Here is a 25631-nt window from a genome sequence, read left to right on the forward strand (position 1 = left end):
TCCTCGAGCAAGTTCAAGGCGGAGTAGTTAGGCCCATACAAAATAGTAGAGACAATGGGAAAAACCAGCTATAAAGTACAGGTACAGCTTTCGTGCACCCAGACTTATGTGAACCAAATGAAAAAATGGATAGGACCTCTACCCTCCTCTATCCCCCTAAACCTGCCAACCCGAAATGAAAACCCCTCCTGTACCCTGAACCAACTGATCATGAATGATGAGTTATCCTCTCCAGACAAACTCTCCTTGGGGGCTGTCCTGAAACCCTTCTCTTCCATCTTCTCCAACATCCCAGGAAAAACATCACTGATAGAACACGTCATCACGACTATTCCAGGGTGAGTCATAAAACAGCGCCCTTACAGGATACCAGCCACATGCAGACAAGCTATACAACATGAGGTCAGGTCAATGTTGGAGTTGGGGGTCATTCCCCATCTAAAAGTGAGTGGTCCTCTCCAATAGGGATGGTCACACCAGACGGCCTCTACGAATTCACCGATCTCTCTTTCAGCCATCACGGAGCACCTGCCACCGTCCAACGTCTGATGAACACGGTTCTCCGGGAACACCGGGCCTTTTCATCAGCGTATTTAGATGACATAGTGGTGTTCAGCCCTACATGGGAAAATCACCTGGAACACCTTTGCCTCATTCTACAATCCCTGTCACAAGCTGGGCTCCACATAAATTCGAATAAGTCACGGGTGGGTTTTCAGTCCGTTAACTACCTCGGATACGTCTTGTGTCATGGGGTGATTGCTCCTCAAAAGGAAAAGATGAAAGCCATCGTAGACACTCCTTTTCCCTCCTCAAAGAAAGAGCTGAGAGCCTTCTTGGGGCTGCTTGGTTATTACAGGCGCTTAGGGAAGAGAATTATCGAACTATAGAAAAGGAGTGCCTAGCCTTGAAATGGGCAGTGGACAAACTGCGATACTTTCTGGACGGCAGCCCTTTTATACTGTATACAGATCATGCACCCCTGCAGTGGATGAGCAGGAACATGAGCCATAATCCCGGCATCCTACCATGATTTCTGCACCTGCAAACCTTTTCATTCGAGGTCAGACATCGCAGGGGTGCTGATAATGGGAGTGTGGAATTCCTCTCTAGGGTATTTCCTCTTCCCGATTGGGAGAATCCGGGGGGCAAGGTTTATCATGGTTCCGTGCTAACTCGGGGGGAGCAGGAGCACGCTGGGGACTGGTGGTCTGAACAGGAGCACACTGGGGACTGGTGGTCTGTTCCCCCTGAAACGCCCCCTTTCCTTTCTTCACAGACTGACGAATGGAATGCGGAAGGGAATGCACTGCATGAAACTGACTCGGTGTATTTCGGCCCCGGTCCCTTTAACTGGAACTGCTCACCGGTAGGCTCCGCCCAGGACTTCATCGTCATCCCTGACGAAGCACAAGAGGAACTCGGAAGACGCCGGGAGCACGCGCACTTGGAATCGGAGGAGAACTACAGGGAGATGCCAAGAGACAAACGTCCATCAAGAGTACCAAGCCTGAAGGAAGAAACAGGACCCGCGGAGCCAGGAGGCCAACATTCCCGCCTAGCGCCCAGCCACGCTCGCGGGAGCATGGCTTAAACAGGTACGGGACCGTGTCACCGGGTGGGTGGGGAGGAAGCCGAATGCTAGTGCTACAGCGGACAAGGGCAAATTTATATATCCTCCCTGCGTCACAGACCCGTCATCACACTAACTCATTCATCACGCATTCATTGGTGGTGCCCATAACACCAACACTCATACGTCTCACTCGAATCTGTGCACAGGAGAAAAAGAAGCGCTGGACATGTGGGGGGGGTACCTTGTTACCTATCGAGGGAGTAATTCCTTTACATTATATACATCAGTACCTATAGAATCCTAACTTTAACATGAAGGCACTCCACCACTTGGTCGATGGACTAATTAGTTGGACTGGTTGATGGGGATTGTCAAGACCAGCTTAACCTCACTACAACAATACATTGAATTGCATAATTAATTGACTCTAAAAGAATCACAAACACCTGAAATCATTTTAAAGATTTTATGTAATTAATTTGCATAAAGAAAATTATCATTTATTTTCTCACTATTAATTTTCACTTGAGCATTGCCATTTATTCAGGACATTAATCAAGAAACTGTTTAATAAAAGTCATAGAGAGAAAATGTAGGTTTGCATTCATTTCATTATTCTCAAAATGGTTAAAAATCAATCCTTGGTCATGTAACTGAAGGAGGGTTCCAAAATGAAGGATCAGTGAACCATAGTTAAAAACATGCATTTAATTCTAAAGATTTCCTACACTAAAACCTTCCTACCCAGGACTAAAACCCCAACTTACTTAATTAACCCTTGACCTTCTCGACGACTTCTCTCACCCAGGCTAGTGTCCCGCAACGGTCTCGAACCTACAGGGGTCATCCGTGCGCAATCTGGCATAGTTTCAAGCTCCCAGCATCTCTTCAAATAGCTTCTCTCCAAAACAGCTTTTCTCCTCCACCTTCTCTGACACTAAACCCCAATTTTGGTCTGATATTTATAGTGTTTGCTGGCTCTCTACCCTCAAATGTTTCAACTCTTGCCATTTCCCTTGCTCTGATTGGTCATGACAATGCAGTTCTCAGCTCCCAGGATGTCCGTTCATAGCAATGTAGTTCTCAGCTCCCAGGATGTCCGTGAATAACTTTATGTTTGACAAGCTGATAGATACAAATTCAACTGTCCCACAGTTCATTAGCAGGCATTCAAAGGTTCATTGGCAGGGATTCAACTGTTCAGTGTCAGGGATTCAGCTGTTTCCACGTGGTCATTCTTTGGCAGGCATTCGACTGTTCTTCCTTGGCAGGCATTCAGCTGTTCTCGTACTATCATTCTGGCTCTCAGCCACTCACCAGCATTCACACCAAATGGCCTCGAACATAGTCAGCTGGAGTTGCAAAGTTCAGTTGAGAACAACGCATGCACGAGGTTTCTCCAGCCAGATGATGCAAGCATTCTCTAATGCGCAGAACCGGAAAAAACGAAGCCATCTTGAAATTGGCCACCAGCCAAACTACTATAAACACACACAAAGAAAATGTGAATAAACAGAAAATAAGCGTATTCTGTCCCCCCTCCCGCCAGTGCTAATATTTATCCCCTAAAAACTGTTACCTAGCGGAAAAGCATCACACTGCGAGTCATTAAAATGAAGCAAAAGCAGCATGCAATGCACAATGTACACTACAACATCGACATGCACTATTACACTACTTAAATGCACAAATAGATTAAACATGCGTTTTACACCATTTTAATATGTTAATCAAACCTGTTAATGCAGAGCATTTCCCACATGTAATGTGTGTGTTTGGTTAATACTCAGCAAACAAAATTAATACATTACTTTGTTATGGGGGGGTGATTGGTCTGAATGGGGTACACACAAAATCTTCTGTACTCCGCTCCTTCACTAGTGACTAGAATCGCCCCGTAATCCCCAAGTGATACCCGTTCCCTAGCACCCACCCTCATGAGCGTGTGAGCAGAGCACTGGTGCTCCCTCACTTCCCCTCCCAATATTGGTAACCTGAATATCGGCCCTCACGTCTGCCGTATTCTCTCTTATTTCCCGAGCCTCTCGCCAGGACTGAGACGAGACCAGAAGCAGGAGAGAAGAAGACGGAATCCGAGCCTGTGAACTGAACGGGACGGGCTCTAAAGGCCCGATACCTTGACTATTGACTAGCCGGGTCTGGTGGATCAGTCGACTAATGTGTCCATTGCAGGGGCCTGTGTATGACCTCATGGTCACAGGTTCAAATCCCGGCGGGTCCACTCAGCCTTTCATCCATCTGAGGTCGATAAAATTAGTACCATTGAATTGGGTAACAATGAACATCTGTTATTCAGCGCCAAGAGACCTCTGGGTGAATGTGCGCTTTACAATACACATGTTATGTTATGACTGGCGTCTCAAAAGAAGAGACTTGTTACAATAAAACTCAAGCTAAAACAACCTGGTGTCTCACCTGCTCCTTCCTTACCGCTACACTAGGCAATGAGGAAAAAGGTATAAATTAGACCAAATTAAGGTCTAATAACCTACCTCGCTGCTCCCGGGAGCCTACCACATTGTGTCCCATGCTGTGCGGCCGTGTAGTACCGAAACAGCGTCCCCTGATGAGCAAACGTTTCTCGGTGCTGGGGAGCGACTTCAGCGAGCAGCCATCTTGTCTCGCTGCTGCCCGGAACTCCTCTTCGGAAGGTCCTGATATGATCCGTGTTAGAAACGGGGTAGTTTGGCACGGAGCGGATAGGCCAAACTCCAGAGCAATGTGTAAAGAATCTGCGCAGTCCACACTCACAGGCGACACGCTAGGCACACTACAGAAGAGACTCCACACCAGGTTGTGTAAAACTAGTCTTTGTATTAGGAAAACACATTAGGGTCATAATCACAGGCACATATAACACTGTGCCAACTTGCACCAGGTAGCATTTTACAGGGGACTATGTACAGGGCAGGGCAAATCGGGCCGCTGCCAGAACCATCACACAGCACGAGTCGCAAATGTAAGACCAGCAATAAATGCATAACAGCCAGTAGCTACTGGCAAGACCATGCACTTAGTAACGTCCCATTAGCAAAAGGCAGGAACATAACGCATCATAACTTGGCGTTAGGCATGAACCTGTGGGCATAACCTCATTAACAGGGGTGCATTATTCATAAGTCATCCTTAGGCCTAACCCACCTTATATCGGGTATGAGCACATTATGCAGAAAACCAGCAACGTAGGCCTTAGGGGTAAAACATTAGGCATATAAACACATTATGCATCGTGACAGCAGGGCAAACATGGTAGCACCTAGAACATCATAAAATGACGTTAGGCATCCTCATGGGCACCAATCACCACCCGCATTAGGCATAATCACATTAGCATAGGGCATCAGCATAGTAATATGCGGCATCTCGTTAGCAGGAACCCATTATCTCAGGCATAGAATGGAAGCCTCATAGCATGACATTAGGTCAGGCCTAAACCAATCATGCGTACATCATGGCATCATTATGTGCATTAGGTGTCATCAAATACATTGTGCACCAATCAGCAGTGGAAGCATTAGGGAAGATCTGTGCACATTATACATGCCACCAATGTTTCATTTTAGCTTCTGGCGCCACTGTGCATGGGGGACCTCAAATTAACAATACCCTAAACGTTGCACATATCATCAAGCTGTGGTGAGATCAATTTACCGAACACCGATAACGTGCATAGGGGCCATCCAGGGACCCCTCAATACATCCGGGCATCTGAAGGAGCAGTTTGGTTAGGAAGCGAACCCACCTACCTCCCACCTGTGTCCTGGTAGCAAAATAATGACCCCAAAAGCAAATGCCCCCGTGGTGCAGCTCCTGCTAGCATACGGGGTGAGTTATCCTGTGCGGCTACGGCGTCTGGGGGAGCCCCTACTCTGGGACTCCAACTAAAATGTCCCCAACGTTGCAGTGACCTGCAACTGTGGCGTTGCTGTGTAGCCCCCGGGGCATGGTGGCCCGGTCTGTGGTGGAACCCCACGGGGGCTTCAAAACAAATGTGGCAGCACGTTGAAGCTGCCCCCTGCCAGGCAGGGCATGTGGGAAACAAGGCCAGCACAGCACTGAACTCGGGGAAGCCCCCTCCTCGAGGGCTTGGGGCCACCGGGGGAAGGCACCGATAATGTGCCTCGACCAACCCCCATAGGTCCGACACAAAGCCCCACTCACCAGGCTCCTCTCGCGCTGCTCCGGTCTCTCTCCGCCGCCGGACTTGCTATTCCCCTCCTCCGGCGGACTCCGGAACACGCGTGGGGCTCTCCTCAGTTCACGTGGAGCCCCACAGACAGCAGCACCTCTCTGGCACCAGCCCCTGACTGCGGGGGCACAGACCGGCGGGGTGGGCTCCCGCTCCGTTTTTTTTTCTGACACAGGGCTCCCTCGCTTCTTACTCCGCCGACATCAATAGGTCACAGGGATGGAGCGGGAAACCTCGCGCTTCCTGGGCCTCAGAGCGGATTCTTTGGTGACACTCCTCTCGGCTGCACCAATCCCAGCAGGGCTCCCCTCTGACGTCAGCGGGGGAGCCCGTGCGGTGCTCTGGGACTCCCAGTCTGGCAGCGGTGATCTTCAACGATTCCTCTGCGTGGCAATGAGGAGTAGGCTCCCTCCGTAAAAGCACCACGCGGGGTGGGCACCTGCTCTCAAATAAAGGCAGATGCGGGGTGGGCAACCGCTACTATAATATGCATAAAGCGGGGTAGGCTCCCGCTGTAGTTTGAAATAGGCAGTTCTCCTGGGCAGCGCACGGGGTAGGCACCCGCTTCTTCACAGGGCGCTATAACGCAGGCAGAGCTGGACTAAAGTTATAGCACTCACCAGGTGCAAAGTGGCTGGTAGAGAATCAGGGTCCCACACCATGAAGGAGCGCCCACGAGGCGCTAGGGGCCAAAGGGATCGGCAATGTTGGGCAAGATCAGCAGGCAGTGGGCAGCTCATCAGAACAGGACAGCAGTCAACCAATTAGTTGGACTGGTTGATGATGATTTAGAACCAGCTAAAACACATTGAAGCCTCAGAACCTATGATTAATCAATACCTTATTAAAAGAATCACAAACTCATTTTCTGTTAATCAATGTTTAGTTTATCTAATTAATTCCCTTTCATTGGCATAGTCAGCATTTTAATCAATCAGAATTTTCAATGAATATTTTTGGTACAATTTTACATACAATTATATTTACCTAAATTTTGATACCAGTGACCATTTCCCGAAACCTGTCAGCCCTGCATAAATCAAATCCCTTCTGGTGAAATCGTCCAATCAAACGCAGCTTAAGACACAAAAAGTCCAGGAAATTTATTTTGCTCGGCACAACACAGTCCCAAAGGTATCCAAAGGACCAAGCAATCGTGCTAGCAAATCGACCCTCCTCACCAGCAGTCACCAATGGAATTTTGGAACGCACTTACACCCACCCTCTTCTAAAGTTCCCCTTATATAGTAAATTCTAGGATAATATGCATCATTTTCTAGGAGTAGAAGAGTTCTGGTTGGCTAAACCCCTAAAATTTGAAATACTGAACTCTGTTCCCAGGTTTTCTTGGTTCTCAGGGAATTGAACGTCATCTTTTAAATTGTATTTGTTTGTACAATTCTCATGCGAAAAGTTCCGAAGTAACCACATGTAGACCTCTGGATACAGGTCGCTATTGTATTTTCAGTCATTCACACTAGCTGGGTCCTGGCAATCCTCCACGTTCCTATCCTTGACAAGGATCACGTAGTCTCGTGGTTGGAGGACGCCTGGAGATCTTCGGAGCCATCCGAGTCTGCGCAGTAGACATCGCGCTCAAACGACGGTGGCCACTTCCGAACTCCATTTTGAATATCGCGGCCTAGTAGGCCCGAATGCAAATTTAAGCAAAACAAATATAGAAATAATTAATATACGGAAATGAAGATTCTAATGTTTAAACCCGCACTAATCCCAATATATATCAGTATTTTCCTACCTTATAGCAACATTTAAAGCAATAATACTCACCATTCCGCAATACCAGGAGCACAAACCATCACAAAAGCAACATAAATCATGCAATTTCGATTACAACACATCCTACGGTTAATATGCGTACCAGAGTTAATCATTAGAATTATTATCCATGCAATTAGCATTTTAGTCCCACATGTAATTTGTGTTTATTAAGGTGTATATATTGATTAATAATAACACTCCAAACAGTTAATACAGGTTAATATTTAGAATAGTTACGTAATTAGTATTTTGTCATGCAAATAGAGAATGTATACAACATTTTGCTTTACCTGCTCCAACACAAGCATTGGCATAGCCAATAGGCCTTGCATTTGGGACCTTATGTGTTTAGCCAGAACTCAATGAGTTTCTTTATAGTGCTTGCACTGTCCATCGACTGCTTCAAAGCGCTCTACCTGAGAGGGTGGAGGAGGGGGAGATGAACAAGCCCGGACGCTGACAGTGCACCAGGCAGAAATGTACCAGTAATTCTGTTCCAAGCAGTCCATTCTCTTTGCAGAACAGTTTATTTTCCGGGGTTTCCAAAGTCTGCCCAGGGGCAAAGATGGCGGATTAGAGGTAGGGGCTGCTTTGGATGTTTTTTGTACAGTTTATTTTTTTAAAGGGTCCTCTTGAACTGTGTAGGAGAGTAGGGTCTGCTATCCTATGGTCACCCCAAATTTTTGCTTTTTGCTTCACTGGTTTTTGACATATTGAGGCTGTGGGCCTGCCAATCAGACCCCCAGCCTGCTGTTCTCTCTACTAAATTTACACTATGCACCCTAGGTGCATAACCAATTGGGAGTGGATCACCCTGTCAGCCCCTGTACCAGTGTACACTAGGTACCCAGGGCATTGGTGTACCCAAGGCCTGCCAGGGGCTGAAGCATGTATTATGCCACCCCAGGCTTGGCCTAACAATCTGACACAACTGGCTGATCACTCAGCTGGGGTAAGTTGGTGTAATCACCTCTTACTTAGGTGTAGTATACCTATACCTAACCTTAAATGGGACACATGTTAACCTATAAGTCACTCCTATGGCAGGCCTTAACAATCCTGAAGGCAGAGTGCTTGGTTCCATGTGAGATGGTGCTCTGGCATGAGCTGAGCCTGTCTGCAGTGGTCGGAACAACTTCCTTCTACTGTTTCCAGATATCGTCATACCATATACTCTTAAGTGCATTATGAACCTCGCGGTTAAATGCTATCTTTGGTTTGGCTTTATCAAAACATGTCGAGTGAGGTGTCATACGAATTGGAATACTAACCCCTCGCCAATTCTGGCGACGGGGTTAGCATTCCACCCTTCTAGAGGGACACGACATGTACAGTACCTGAAACCCGGGTAAAATCAGACATAGCCTCAGCTCCACAAAATGGATGCTGCCACCACAGACACAAGTCTGCCCTCCTGCTGCTGGGAGTCCTTCCAGCTTGGGAGGTGTGGACAAAGGGTTTCCTGCCAGGGGAGGTGCATGCACCACCCCAGACAGGATTTTGTGTATTGGTCAGGTAGGGCTTGAAAGAAACCAGACATGCCTGTGGCTCACAAGGAGCCTCGGTGCATATGCCAGTTCAAACCGGTCCTGGGGCACACCAGTCCCGGGCCTGGGGCGAGCTGGACAAAGGATTGGGGGTGTAACCACCCCCCTTCCTGGTCCCACCCTTAGGGAGGGACCTAGCAGGTAGTCCGGCCCCTAGAATCCGCTTAAAGGTAGGAGCTGTGTCCTAAGACTTCAGACATCCTGGAATCAACTTGAAACTAAGAAGTAGACGGGAACTTCGACATTCTGCTGCACAGAAGACTGAAGGAAATCTCCCCTGTGGTCAGGGAGTGACCACCTTGCTAACGCAAGCACCATCCAGCGAATCAACGTCTGCTTTGCCGCCGCCTCCCGCCGGAGCCCGAGCCCAGAGACTGACAAGACCTGGACCTCCAGACCTCTCACCGCCCGATCCACAGTCCCTGAAAAGAGGAGACCCGTGGAGGCACCGAGACACGTGGAGCCAGCCATCTTGGAACGACGACGACAAGCTGCAAGCGCAACAACCGAGGCTCCCTCCAAGTTGTGCTTTGGGATCTGAGAAGCCCAACCCTCGAGCAGCATCTGCACCAAAGGTGAGCCCTCCAGCATCTCCACGATCTGCGTGGGGCCCTTCTGCATTTTGCCACTCGACGCGCCTAACCGGTTGCTGGCCCGCTGGCTAGTGGCCATCTTGACGACGAACTTCAAGAAATACACTGCTGGTCTGGTTGCTCCAGACTGGCCCTTGCTTCCCTCCAAAGGAGCAGTCCCTCTGACCTTGCTGGTCAGAACAATCAGCTTATCTTGTTCTCCACAACAATTGCTTTTGCCAAGGCTTGTTTGCTTCGATCAAGTCGCCGACACCGCCGACAGCGAGAGCCTGCGTGGGACAGCTCGTGAACCGACTCCTGGGCGTCGTCGACCTCCAGGGACCACGTGGCTGCAGAGACAAGCTACACCTTTCTTCCTGTTTGCACCCGACATTGCCTGGTACCCACGTGGTGCCACGCTGGTCACTGGCCAGTGACTGTGAACACTGTCCCCTCTGCTTACAGGTCTTCAACATCTCCGATCCACTCTTGGATCCACCGCATCTCTCCCGGACCGACCGCCTGCAGCATCTTTGTCCACAGGCTCCACGGAACAGATAGAAGAAACCCGACGCACTTCGAGGCCTATGCACCCGCTTCCTGTGGGTGAGGTAAAGCTGGCACTCCTGTGCCCAAGTGTAGTATTACATCTCTAGTGCCTGTGTTCCAAATCTTGAGTTCCTAGTCCATCCGGAAGATCCTCTTTGCAGTAACTTTGTACTTTTTACGCACCCATTGAAACCTATGGGAGCACGCGTGTGACTATTTGCTCTGCACACGCCACCCGTGGACCTCCTGGTCACTAACTGAAGTTAGCTCCTTGTAGGCCCAGCGATTCTAGAGGCCCTAGGCCTTTTCCCTTTTCTGTTCGTGGTACTTATACCACTATTTTAGTATATGGTTTGAGCGGCCACCAGGGCCTATCCATATAAAGTGCAACTTCTGTGTATTCTACTGTAATCTTGTTTGACGATTTGTGCTCCTGTGCTCATAAAGAGACTAGGGGTTACTTTGAGAAATAAATACATATATATTTTGAATATATATCTGTGTGGTGTCCTTTCATTGGTATAAAAGGGGGTTGCATTTGGTAAAACAGCTGGCTTAACACGCTTCACGATTTTAGCCTCAAAGACTGCTTAGCCTACGCTACCACTATGGCAGCTAGTCCGAAAAGGTTGACTTACAACCACACCATAAGGGTTGCTTGGCATGGTACAAGGTGATCACTTTAACTAGTGAGCATCATATACCAGGCCAACTTCTCACATTGGTGAGCAGCGGTTGGATTTGAGCTTGCTGTGTTTTACCATTGTAATCTCTTGGTTACCAATTGAAAGATCACATAGGTACCTGTAGGTACATATAAAACAAGATTAGATATACATAAGTTCTACTGAACTTAGTTGTTGTAGAGCAAAGGGAGTAGCACACCCTGACTACAACTACTAGATAGGTTTAGTAGGTAAACCCAAGTGTAGGTAGATTGCAACACATCCACCCACACTTAAGAGCAATGGCTGGGGCAGAGGGGTCCACTGTACCCATCTCTGTTGAGAGTGACCCCAAGAGGGCACCATCCATCTTTGCTACCCTAAATCAGAATGAGCTCAGGCATTTGGCAACTCTTAGAGGCCTTAAACAGCCCAAGAACCCTACCTCTGCTGAGCTCAGAGAACTCTTACAGAATGATGAAAATCAGAAAGAGCTCGAGAAAGCTTCCCAGTTAGCCCCCTTAGGGACAGGAACAGGAGGCCCCCCTTCTGAAGATGCTACAGAGGTACCCAGTTCCAATAGTCACCCCTTAGATGGCAATAATACCACAGAGGATGAGAGTGATAAAGGTACTGATACAGAAAGTAGTGAGGATGAAGGGAGAACTAGCCCAGTGCCAAGTGTTATACTTGGCCCAGCTAAACTAAGGCTATTGGGGACTGACAATGGGATCATCCCATTGGATCTCCCCAGTGGACTTAACCAGGGGCTTGGGAGGCAAAGGAATCGCTCAGGTGACTCTAATGCTTCTCATGCCTCTAGAGGCTCTCAAGGTCACTCCAGGAAAAGGATGACCACCCCTCAGAGGAGGGAACATGAGGCCAGAATGCAGGAAGCCCAGCTGAGGATCAGGAAGCAGGAGCTAGAGGTAGCCCTGATGGAAGAGAAACTGAACAAGGCTAGGCAACCTAGAGAGAGTGGGTCTATACCCACTGGTGGCAGCATTGTCCGTAAGGACAAAGATAGGGTCTTTGATAATAGGAACCTGTCTAAGGTTGTGCCCCCCTACAAAAGTGGGGATGATATCCACAAATGGATAACTGCTCTTGAGAGAGCCTGCAAAGTACAGCAGGTTCCTGAAGACCAGTGGGCAGCAATCCTCTGGCTCTCCTTTGAAGGAAGAGGCAGAGACAGACTCCTCACTGTTAGGGAGGAGGATGTCAGAAACTACAGGGTCCTGAAGAGTGTTCTGGTTGATGGGTTAGGCTTAACCACTGAACAGTACAGGTTAATGTTCAGAGACACCCAAAAGACACAGACTCAGGACTGGTCTGAATATGTTGAATGTGCCACTAAGGCTTTGGAGGGTTGGTTGCTGGGAAGTAAGGTATCTGATTTTACAGGATTGTATAATTTGATGATGAGAGAACAGATTTTAAATAACTGTCAAAACCAGCAACTGCATCAACACTTGGTTGACTCAGATCTGACCTCTCCCCAAGAATTGGGAAAGAAGGCAGACAAATGGGTCAGAACCAGGGTTAAGCAAAAGAACCAGAACCAGGGCCAAGGGGGTGATCAGAAGAAAACAGACCAAAAGGGTGGAGATCAGAAATCTAAAGACCAGAAGTCTTCAACAGGGCCCCAAACTACTGCTAAGGAGGGTGGGTCCCAACAGCAATCCAAGGGAAAGAAGAAAGAAGGTCAAAAGAAACCCTGGTGCAATCATTGCAAGAATACAACTCACTGGACTAGTGATTGTAAGAAGGGTGGAGCCCCCAACACTGTTGCCCCTAAGGCACCTGCTCCCAGTACTACTGTTAGCAGTGTTGGTCCCCAGACAAAGGGTGTAGTGGGAATCACTATGGGAACTGAAGGAGATTCTGACTTAGACAGAACCCTGACACAGGCAGTCTTGATCTGTGATGGGGACATTGATTTGTCCCTGACTGTGAGCCCCAGTAACCTGGGCAAGTACAGACAGACTCCTTTAATTAACGAAAAAGTGGCTCAAGCCTACAGGGACACATGTGCCAGTGCCACTATGGTGACACCTGGCTTTGTGGACCCTGGACAGTACATACCAGGTGAGAATTACCTGGTGACCAATGCCAGCAATGCCACTACTTCACATAGTGTGGCAGTTGTTAACTTCTCATGGGGAGGGGTAACTGGCCTCAAAAGGGTTGTGGTTAGTGCAGACCTCCCAGTAGAATGTTTGTTGGGCAATGACCTAGAGAGTTCTCTATGGTCAGAAGCGGAGTACAGGACTCATGCAGAGATGTTAGGTATATCATCACATGTCCTTGCTGTGACCAGGTCACAGGCCAAAAAGTGCCTCACTGAACCTCAGGTCTTGGATCCTGGAACAATGGACCAAGCACCTACCAAGAAGAAGAACAGGAGGGTCAAGGCTGTGCCTTCCCCCCTGCCTCAGAGTGATGATCAGCCTTCCCAGGAAGCTGATCTAGAGGACCCTGAAGGAACTGTCCCTGAAGAGCTTGAACCTGATCAGGTTGAGTTTCTGGGGACAGGGGGACCTTCAAGGGCTGACTTGAGGCAGGCTCAGTTATCCTGTCCCTCTCTTGAACCCCTCAGACAGCTGGCTGCTGCTGAGGCTGCTGGGAATGCTCAAGGTACCCATAAAGTGTATTGGGATGAAGGGCTCCTTTATTCAGAGGCTAGAGACCCCAAGCCTGGTGCCACCAGGAGGTTGGTCATACCTCTGCAATTTAGGGGCTTCCTTCTTACCTTGGCCCATGATATTCCTTTAGCAGGACACTTAGGCCAGTACAAGACTTGGGACAGGCTTGTCCCTCACTTTCACTGGCCTCATATGAATGAAGATACAAAGGAGTTTTGTCGCTCCTGTGTGACCTGCCAAGCCAGTGGCAAATCAGGTGGCACAACAAAGGCCCCCCTAATACCACTACCTGTGGTGGGGTCCCCTTTGAAAGAGTGGGAATAGATATAGTGGGTCCCATGGATCCTCCCACTGCATCTGGGCACAGATTTATACTGGTGGTAGTGGATCATGCCACCAGGTATCCAGAGGCAATTCCCCTTAGGACCACTACAGCTCCTGTTGTGGCCAGGGCCCTGCTGGGAGTATTCTCCAGAATGGGGTTTCCTAAGGAGGTAGTTTCTGACAGAGGTACCAACTTCATGTCAGGATACTTGACAGCTATGTGGAAGGAATGTGGTGTCAACTACAAGTTCACCACCCCTTATCACCCACAATGCAATGGGCTTGTTGAGAGATTCAACAAGACCCTAAAGGGTATGATCAAAGGATTACCTGAAAAGCTCAGGCGAAGATGGGACATCCTTCTACCCTGCCTTCTGTTTGCTTACAGAGAGGTCCCACAAAAAGGAGTTGGCTACAGCCCCTTTGAATTGTTGTTTGGGCACCCTGTAAGAGGCCCACTGTGTTTAGTGAAGGAAGGATGGGAGTTACCTCTCAAAAAGCCTAAGCAAGACATAGTGGACTATGTACTTGGTCTCCGCTCCAGGATGGCTGAGTATATGGAGAAGGCATCCAAAAACCTTAAGGCAAGCCAGGCCTTACAGAAAGCTTGGCATGACCAAAAGGCTGTCTTGGTTGAGTTTCAGCCAGGACAGAAGGTATGGGTGTTGGAGCCAGTGGCCCCAGCAGCACTCCAAGACAAATGGTCTGGACCCCATACAATCCTGGAAAAGAAGGGAGAGGTCACCTACTTGGTAGACCTAGGAACTCCCAGGAGTCCCCACAGGGTACTCCATGTTAACAGGTTAAAAGCATATGTTGACAGGGCAGACATGGGCTTGCTCATGGCTATAGATGAGGGACAGGAGGAAGAGAGTGACCCTCTCCCAGACCTGTTGTCTCAGAACCCTGAAGATGGCTCAGTTGAAGGAGTGACCCTTGGAGGCAACCTCACTGCCCATCAGCAGACTGAATGTAGACAGGTTCTACAATCATTTTCACATATGTTTTCCTTGATACCTAGTCAAACTGACTGGTGTACCCATGTGGTGGACACTGGTGACAGTCTTCCTGTAAAGAACAAACTTTACAGGCAACCTGACCACGTCAGGGACTGTATAAAGGCTGAGGTACATAAAATGCTGGAATTAGGTGTCATTGAACCCTCAGAGAGCCCCTGGGCTAGCCCAGTGGTTCTGGTCCCCAAACCTCACACCAAAGATGGCAAGAGAGAGATGAGGTTCTGTGTGGATTACAGAGGACTCAATGCTGTCACCAGGACAGATGCACACCCTATTCCAAGGGCAGATGAGCTCATAGACAAACTAGCTTCTGCAAAGTTTTTGAGCACATTTGACTTGACAGCTGGCTATTGGCAAATCAGATTAGCTGAGGAGTCTAAGGCCAAAACAGCATTCTCAGCCCCAGGTGGGCACTACCAGTTTGTGGTGATGCCCTTTGGTCTGAAGAATGCACCTGCCACCTTCCAAAGGCTGGTGAACCAAGTCCTTACTGGGTTGGATGACTTTTGCGCAGCATATCTTGATGACATTGCTGTCTTTAGCTCCACCTGGGAGGATCACCTGATCCACCTGAAGAAGGCTCTTGAGGCTCTGCAAAGGGCAGGCCTCACTATCAAGGCTACTAAGTGCCAGATAGGGCAGAGTAAGGTTGTATATTTGGGCCACCTTGTAGGTGGAGGCCAAGTTCAACCACTGGAGAGTAAGATACAATCCATCAAGGACTGGTCTCCTCCAACCACCCAGACTCAAGTTCGAGCTTTCTTGGGCTTGACTGGGTACTACAGGAAGTTTGTTAAGAACTATGGGTCCATTGTGACTCCTCTTAATGATCTGACATCCAAGAAGATGCCCAAAAAGGTTCAGTGGACAGTAAGCTGTCAAAAGGCATTTGATGACCTGAAGGAGGCCATGTGCTCTGCACCTATCCTGAAAAGTCCTGACTACTCCAAAGAGTTTATTGTCCAAACAGATGCTTCTGAGTTGGGTGTGGGAGCTGTGCTGTCACAACTTAATGTAGATGGTTAAGACCAACCCATTGCTTTTATTAGCAGAAGGTTGACCCCCAGAGAGAAGAATTGGTCAGCTATTGAGAGGGAGGCCTTTGCTGTGGTGTGGGCCCTGAAGAAGCTGAGGCCATACTTGTTTGGCACTCACTTCAAGATTCAGGCCGACCATAAGCCCCTCTTGTGGCTAAATCAGATGAAGGGTGAAAACCCCAAACTGCTTAGGTGGTCCATTTCCCTACAGGGGATGGACTTTACAGTGGAGCACCGGCCAGGTACTGACCATGGGAATGCAGATGGTCTCTCCAGGTACTTCCACTTAGGACATGAAGACGAGACTGGTCAAGGCTAGTTTAATGTCCCTGCGTTTGGGGGGGGGTTGTGTAGGAGAGTAGGGTCTGCTATCCTATGGTCACCCCAAATTTTTGCTTTTTGCTTCACTGGTTTTTGACATATTGAGGCTGTGGGCCTGCCAATCAGACCCCCAGCCTGCTGTTCTCTCTACTAAATTTACACTATGCACCCTAGGTGCATAACCAATTGGGAGTGGATCACCCTGTCAGCCCCTGTACCAGTGTACACTAGGTACCCAGGGCATTGGTGTACCCAAGGCCTGCCAGGGGCTGAAGCATGTATTATGCCACCCCAGGCTTGGCCTAACAATCTGACACAACTGGCTGATCACTCAGCTGGGGTAAGTTGGTGTAATCACCTCTTACTTAGGTGTAGTATACCTATACCTAACCTTAAATGGGACACATGTTAACCTATAAGTCACTCCTATGGCAGGCCTTAACAATCCTGAAGGCAGAGTGCTTGGTTCCATGTGAGATGGTGCTCTGGCATGAGCTGAGCCTGTCTGCAGTGGTCGGAACAACTTCCTTCTACTGTTTCCAGATATCGTCATACCATATACTCTTAAGTGCATTATGAACCTCGCGGTTAAATGCTATCTTTGGTTTGGCTTTATCAAAACATGTCGAGTAAGGTGTCATACGAATTGGAATACTAACCCCTCGCCAATTCTGGCGACGGGGTTAGCATTCCACCCTTCTAGAGGGACACGACATGTACAGTACCTGAAACCCGGGTAAAATCAGACATAGCCTCAGCTCCACAAAATGGATGCTGCCACCACAGACACAAGTCTGCCCTCCTGCTGCTGGGAGTCCTTCCAGCTTGGGAGGTGTGGACAAAGGGTTTCCTGCCAGGGGAGGTGCATGCACCACCCCAGACAGGATTTTGTGTATTGGTCAGGTAGGGCTTGAAAGAAACCAGACATGCCTGTGGCTCACAAGGAGCCTCGGTGCATATGCCAGTTCAAACCGGTCCTGGGGCACACCAGTCCCGGGCCTGGGGCGAGCTGGACAAAGGATTGGGGGTGTAACCACCCCCCTTTCTGGTCCCACCCTTAGGGAGGGACCTAGCAGGTAGTCCGGCCCCTAGAATCCGCTTAAAGGTAGGAGCTGTGTCCTAAGACTTCAGACATCCTGGAATCAACTTGAAACTAAGAAGAAGACGGGAACTTCGACATTCTGCTGCACAGAAGACTGAAGGAAATCTCCCCTGTGGTCAGGGAGTGACCACCTTGCTAACGCAAGCACCATCCAGCGAATCAACGTCTGCTTTGCCGCCGCCTCCCGCCGGAGCCCGAGCCCAGAGACTGACAAGACCTGGACCTCCAGACCTCTCACCGCCCGATCCACAGTCCCTGAAAAGAGGAGACCCGTGGAGGCACCGAGACACGTGGAGCCAGCCATCTTGGAACGACGATGACAAGCTGCAAGCGCAACAACCGAGGCTCCCTCCAAGTTGTGCTTTGGGATCTGAGAAGCCCAACCCTCGAGCAGCATCTGCACCAAAGGTGAGCCCTCCAGCATCTCCACGATCTGCGTGGGGCCCTTCTGCATTTTGCCACTCGACGCGCCTAACCGGTTGCTGGCCCGCTGGCTAGTGGCCATCTTGGCGACGAACTTCAAGAAATACACTGCTGGTCTGGTTGCTCCAGACTGGCCCTTGCTCCCCTCCAAAGGAGCAGTCCCTCTGACCTTGCTGGTCAGAACAATCAGCTTATCTTGTTCTCCACAACAATTGCTTTTGCCAAGGCTTGTTTGCTTCGATCAAGTCGCCGACACCGCCGACAGCGAGAGCCTGCGTGGGACAGCTCGTGAACCGACTCCTGGGCGTCGTCGACCTCCAGGGACCACGTGGCTGCAGAGACAAGTTACACCTTTCTTCCTGTTTGCACCCGACATTGCCTGGTACCCACCTGGTGCCACGCTGGTCACTGGCTAGTGACTGTGAACACTGTCCCCTCTGCTTACAGGTCTTCAACATCTCCGATCCACTCTTGGATCCACCGCATCTCTCCCGGACCGACCGCCTGCAGCATCTTTGTCCACAGGCTCCACGGAACAGATAGAAGAAACCCGACGCACTTCGAGGCCTATGCACCCGCTTCCTGTGGGTGTGGTAAAGCTGGCACTCCTGTGCCCAAGTGTAGTATTACATCTCTAGTGCCTGTGTTCCAAATCTTGAGTTCCTAGTCCATCCGGAAGATCCTCTTTGCAGTAACTTTGTACTTTTTACGCACCCATTGAAACCTATGGGAGCACGCGTGTGACTATTTGCTCTGCACACGCCACCCGTGGACCTCCTGGTCACTAACTGAAGTTAGCTCCTTGTAGGCCCAGCGATTCTAGAGGCCCTAGGCCTTTTCCCTTTTCTGTTCGTGGTACTTATACCACTATTTTAGTATATGGTTTGAGCGGCCACCAGGGCCTATCCATATAAAGTGCAACTTCTGTGTATTCTACTGTAATCTTGTTTGACGATTTGTGCTCCTGTGCTCATAAAGAGACTAGGGGTTACTTTGAGAAATAAATACATATATATTTTGAATATATATCTGTGTGGTGTCCTTTCATTGGTATAAAAGGGGGTTGCATTTGGTAAAACAGCTGGCTTAACACGCTTCACGATTTTAGCCTCAAAGACTGCTTAGCCTACGCTACCACTAGGGCAGCTAGTCCGAAAAGGTTGACTTACAACCACACCATAAGGGTTGCTTGGCATGGTACAAGGTGATCACTTTAACTAGTGAGCATCATATACCAGGCCAACTTCTCACATTGGTGAGCAGCGGTTGGATTTGAGCTTGCTGTGTTTTACCATTGTAATCTCTTGGTTACCAATTGAAAGATCACATAGGTACCTGTAGGTACATATAAAACAAGATTAGATATACATAAGTTCTACTGAACTTAGTTGTTGTAGAGCAAAGGGAGTAGCACACCCTGACTACAACTACTAGATAGGTTTAGTAGGTAAACCCAAGTGTAGGTAGATTGCAACACATCCACCCACACTTAAGAGCAATGGCTGGGGCAGAGGGGTCCACTGTACCCATCTCTGTTGAGAGTGACCCCAAGAGGGCACCATCCATCTTTGCTACCCTAAATCAGAATGAGCTCAGGCATTTGGCAACTCTTAGAGGCCTTAAACAGCCCAAGAACCCTACCTCTGCTGAGCTCAGAGAACTCTTACAGAATGATGAAAATCAGAAAGAGCTCGAGAAAGCTTCCCAGTTAGCCCCCTTAGGGACAGGAACAGGAGGCCCCCCTTCTGAAGATGCTACAGAGGTACCCAGTTCCAATAGTCACCCCTTAGATGGCAATAATACCACAGAGGATGAGAGTGATAAAGGTACTGATACAGAAAGTAGTGAGGATGAAGGGAGAACTAGCCCAGTGCCAAGTGTTATACTTGGCCCAGCTAAACTAAGGCTATTGGGGACTGACAATGGGATCATCCCATTGGATCTCCCCAGTGGACTTAACCAGGGGCTTGGGAGGCAAAGGAATCGCTCAGGTGACTCTAATGCTTCTCATGCCTCTAGAGGCTCTCAAGGTCACTCCAGGAAAAGGATGACCACCCCTCAGAGGAGGGAACATGAGGCCAGAATGCAGGAAGCCCAGCTGAGGATCAGGAAGCAGGAGCTAGAGGTAGCCCTGATGGAAGAGAAACTGAACAAGGCTAGGCAACCTAGAGAGAGTGGGTCTATACCCACTGGTGGCAGCATTGTCCCTAAGGACAAAGATAGGGTCTTTGATAATAGGAACCTGTCTAAGGTTGTGCCCCCCTACAAAAGTGGGGATGATATCCACAAATGGATAACTGCTCTTGAGAGAGCCTGCAAAGTACAGCAGGTTCCTGAAGACCAGTGGGCAGCAATCCTCTGGCTCTCCTTTGAAGGAAGAGGCAGAGACAGACTCCTCACTGTTAGGGAGGAGGATGTCAGAAACTACAGAGTCCTGAAGAGTGTTCTGGTTGATGGGTTAGGCTTAACCACTGAACAGTACAGGTTAATGTTCAGAGACACCCAAAAGACACAGACTCAGGACTGGTCTGAATATGTTGAATGTGCCACTAAGGCTTTGGAGGGTTGGTTGCTGGGAAGTAAGGTATCTGATTTTACAGGATTGTATAATTTGATGATGAGAGAACAGATTTTAAATAACTGTCAAAACCAGCAACTGCATCAACACTTGGTTGACTCAGATCTGACCTCTCCCCAAGAATTGGGAAAGAAGGCAGACAAATGGGTCAGAACCAGGGTTAAGCAAAAGAACCAGAACCAGGGCCAAGGGGGTGATCAGAAGAAAACAGACCAAAAGGGTGGAGATCAGAAATCTAAAGACCAGAAGTCTTCAACAGGGCCCCAAACTACTGCTAAGGAGGGTGGGTCCCAACAGCAATCCAAGGGAAAGAAGAAAGAAGGTCAAAAGAAACCCTGGTGCAATCATTGCAAGAATACAACTCACTGGACTAGTGATTGTAAGAAGGGTGGAGCCCCCAACACTGTTGCCCCTAAGGCACCTGCTCCCAGTACTACTGTTAGCAGTGTTGGTCCCCAGACAAAGGGTGTAGTGGGAATCACTATGGGAACTGAAGGAGATTCTGACTTAGACAGAACCCTGACACAGGCAGTCTTGATCTGTGATGGGGACATTGATTTGTCCCTGACTGTGAGCCCCAGTAACCTGGGCAAGTACAGACAGACTCCTTTAATTAACGAAAAAGTGGCTCAAGCCTACAGGGACACATGTGCCAGTGCCACTATGGTGACACCAGGCTTTGTGGACCCTGGACAGTACATACCAGGTGAGAATTACCTGGTGACCAATGCCAGCAATGCCACTACTTCACATAGTGTGGCAGTTGTTAACTTCTCATGGGGAGGGGTAACTGGCCACAAAAGGGTTGTGGTTAGTGCAGACCTCCCAGTAGAATGTTTGTTGGGCAATGACCTAGAGAGTTCTCTATGGTCAGAAGCGGAGTACAGGACTCATGCAGAGATGTTAGGTATATCATCACATGTCCTTGCTGTGACCAGGTCACAGGCCAAAAAGTGCCTCACTGAACCTCAGGTCTTGGATCCTGGAACAATGGACCAAACACCTACCAAGAAGAAGAACAGGAGGGTCAAGGCTGTGCCCTCCCCCCTGCCTCAGAGTGATGATCAGCCTTCCCAGGAAGCTGATCTAGAGGACCCTGAAGGAACTGTCCCTGAAGAGCTTGAACCTGATCAGGTTGAGTTTCTGGGGACAGGGGGACCTTCAAGGGCTGACTTGAGGCAGGCTCAGTTATCCTGTCCCTCTCTTGAACCCCTCAGACAGCTGGCTGCTGCTGAGGCTGCTGGGAATGCTCAAGGTACCCATAAAGTGTATTGGGATGAAGGGCTCCTTTATTCAGAGGCTAGAGACCCCAAGCCTGGTGCCACCAGGAGGTTGGTCATACCTCTGCAATTTAGGGGCTTCCTTCTTACCTTGGCCCATGATTTTCCTTTAGCAGGACACTTAGGCCAGAACAAGACTTGGGACAGGCTTGTCCCTCACTTTCACTGGCCTCATATGAATGAAGATACAAAGGAGTTTTGTCGCTCCTGTGTGACCTGCCAAGCCAGTGGCAAATCAGGTGGCACAACAAAGGCCCCCCTAATACCACTATCTGTGGTGGGGGTCCCCTTTGAAAGAGTGGGAATAGATATAGTGGGTCCCATGGATCCTCCCACTGCATCTGGGCACAGATTTATACTGGTGGTAGTGGATCATGCCACCAGGTATCCAGAGGCAATTCCCCTTAGGACCACTACAGCTCCTGTTGTGGCCAGGGCCCTGCTGGGAGTATTCTCCAGAATGGGGTTTCCTAAGGAGGTAGTTTCTGACAGAGGTACCAACTTCATGTCAGGATACTTGACAGCTATGTGGAAGGAATGTGGTGTCAACTACAAGTTCACCACCCCTTATCACCCACAATGCAATGGGCTTGTTGAGAGATTCAACAAGACCCTAAAGGGTATGATCAAAGGATTACCTGAAAAGCTCAGGCGAAGATGGGACATCCTTCTACCCTGCCTTCTGTTTGCTTACAGAGAGGTCCCACAAAAAGGAGTTGGCTACAGCCCCTTTGAATTGTTGTTTGGGCACCCTGTAAGAGGCCCACTGTGTTTAGTGAAGGAAGGATGGGAGTTACCTCTCAAAAAGCCTAAGCAAGACATAGTGGACTATGTACTTGGTCTCCGCTCCAGGATGGCTGAGTATATGGAGAAGGCATCCAAAAACCTTGAGGCAAGCCAGGCCTTACAGAAAGCTTGGCATGACCAAAAGGCTGTCTTGGTTGAGTTTCAGCCAGGACAGAAGGTATGGGTGTTGGGGCCAGTGGCCCCAGCAGCACTCCAAGACAAATGGTCTGGACCCCATACAATCCTGGAAAAGAAGGGAGAGGTCACCTACTTGGTAGACCTAGGAACTCCCAGGAGTCCCCACAGGGTACTCCATGTTAACAGGTTAAAAGCATATGTTGACAGGGCAGACATGGGCTTGCTCATGGCTACAGATTAGGGACAGGAGGAAGAGAGTGACCCTCTCCCAGACCTGTTGTCTCAGAACCCTGAAGATGGCTCAGTTGAAGGAGTGACCCTTGGAGGCAACCTCACTGCCCATCAGCAGACTGAATGTAGACAGGTTCTACAATCATTTTCACATATGTTTTCCTTGATACCTAGTCAAACTGACTGGTGTACCCATGTGGTGGACACTGGTGACAGTCTTCCTGTGAAGAACAAACTTTACAGGCAACCTGACCACGTCAGGGACTGTATAAAGGCTGAGGTACATAAAATGCTGGAATTAGGTGTCATTGAACCCTCAGAGAGCCCCTGGGCTAGCTCAGTGGTTCTGGTCCCCAAACCTCACACCAAAGATGGCAAGAGAGAGATGAGGTTCTGTGTGGATTACAGAGGACTCAATGCTGTCACCAGGACAGATGCACACCCTATTCCAAGGGCAGATGAGCTCATAGACAAACTAGCTTCTGCAAAGTTTTTGAGCACATTTGACTTGACAGCTGGCTATTGGCAAATCAGATTAGCTGAGGAGTCTAAGGCCAAAACAGCATTCTCAGCCCCAGGTGGGCACTACCAGTTTGTGGTGATGCCCTTTGGTCTGAAGAATGCACCTGCCACCTTCCAAAGGCTGGTGAACCAAGTCCTTACTGGGTTGGATGACTTTTGCGCAGCATATCTTGATGACATTGCTGTCTTTAGCTCCACCTGGGAGGATCACCTGATCCACCTGAAGAAGGCTCTTGAGGCTCTGCAAAGGGCAGGCCTCACTATCAAGGCTACTAAGTGCCAGATAGGGCAGAGTAAGGTTGTATATTTGGGCCACCTTGTAGGTGGAGGCCAAGTTCAACCACTGGAGAGTAAGATACAATCCATCAAGGACTGGTCTCCTCCAACCACCCAGACTCAAGTTCGAGCTTTCTTGGGCTTGACTGGGTACTACAGGAAGTTTGTTAAGAACTATGGGTCCATTGTGACTCCTCTTAATGATCTGACATCCAAGAAGATGCCCAAAAAGGTTCAGTGGACAGTAAGCTGTCAAAAGGCATTTGATGACCTGAAGGAGGCCATGTGCTCTGCACCTATCCTGAAAAGTCCTGACTACTCCAAAGAGTTTATTGTCCAAACAGATGCTTCTGAGTTGGGTGTGGGAGCTGTGCTGTCACAACTTAATGTAGATGGTTAAGACCAACCCATTGCTTTTATTAGCAGAAGGTTGACCCCCAGAGAGAAGAATTGGTCAGCTATTGAGAGGGAGGCCTTTGCTGTGGTGTGGGCCCTGAAGAAGCTGAGGCCATACTTGTTTGGCACTCACTTCAAGATTCAGACCGACCATAAGCCCCTCTTGTGGCTAAATCAGATGAAGGGTGAAAACCCCAAACTGCTTAGGTGGTCCATTTCCCTACAGGGGATGGACTTTACAGTGGAGCACCGGCCAGGTACTGACCATGGGAATGCAGATGGTCTCTTCAGGTACTTCCACTTAGGAAATGAAGACGAGACTGCTCAAGGCTAGTTTAATGTCCCTGCGTTTGGGGGGGGGTTGTGTAGGAGAGTAGGGTCTGCTATCCTATGGTCACCCCAAATTTTTGCTTTTTGCTTCACTGGTTTTTGACATATTGAGGCTGTGGGCCTGCCAATCAGACCCCCAGCCTGCTGTTCTCTCTACTAAATTTACACTATGCACCCTAGGTGCATAACCAATTGGGAGTGGATCACCCTGTCAGCCCCTGTACCAGTGTACACTAGGTACCCAGGGCATTGGTGTACCCAAGGCCTGCCAGGGGCTGAAGCATGTATTATGCCACCCCAGGCTTGGCCTAACAATCTGACACAACTGGCTGATCACTCAGCTGGGGTAAGTTGGTGTAATCACTTCTTACTTAGGTGTAGTATACCTATACCTAACCTTAAATGGGACACATGTTAACCTATAAGTCACTCCTATGGCAGGCCTTAACAATCCTGAAGGCAGAGTGCTTGGTTCCATGTGAGATGGTGCTCTGGCATGAGCTGAGCCTGTCTGCAGTGGTCGGAACAACTTCCTTCTACTGTTTCCAGATATCGTCATACCATATACTCTTAAGTGCATTATGAACCTCGCGGTTAAATGCTATCTTTGGTTTGGCTTTATCAAAACATGTCGAGTAAGGTGTCATACGAATTGGAATACTAACCCCTCGCCAATTCTGGCGACGGGGTTAGCATTCCACCCTTCTAGAGGGACACGACATGTACAGTACCTGAAACCCGGGTAAAATCAGACATAGCCTCAGCGCCACAAAATGGATGCTGCCACCACAGACACAAGTCTGCCCTCCTGCTGCTGGGAGTCCTTCCAGCTTGGGAGGTGTGGACAAAGGGTTTCCTGCCAGGGGAGGTGCATGCACCACCCCAGACAGGATTTTGTGTATTGGTCAGGTAGGGCTTGAAAGAAACCAGACATGCCTGTGGCTCACAAGAAGCCTCGGTGCATATGCCAGTTCAAACCGGTCCTGGGGCACACCAGTCCCGGGCCTGGGGCGAGCTGGACAAAGGATTGGGGGTGTAACCACCCCCCTTCCTGGTCCCACCCTTAGGGAGGGACCTAGCAGGTAGTCCGGCCCCTAGAATCCGCTTAAAGGTAGGAGCTGTGTCCTAAGACTTCAGACATCCTGGAATCAACTTGAAACTAAGAAGAAGACGGGAACTTCGACATTCTGCTGCACAGAAGACTGAAGGAAATCTCCCCTGTGGTCAGGGAGTGACCACCTTGCTAACGCAAGCACCATCCAGCGAATCAACGTCTGCTTTGCCGCCGCCTCCCGCCGGAGCCCGAGCCCAGAGACTGACAA

This window comes from Triturus cristatus, chromosome 3_1 (assembly GCF_964204655.1).
Source record: "Triturus cristatus chromosome 3_1, aTriCri1.1, whole genome shotgun sequence".
Classification (NCBI taxonomy): Eukaryota; Metazoa; Chordata; class Amphibia; order Caudata; family Salamandridae; genus Triturus; species Triturus cristatus.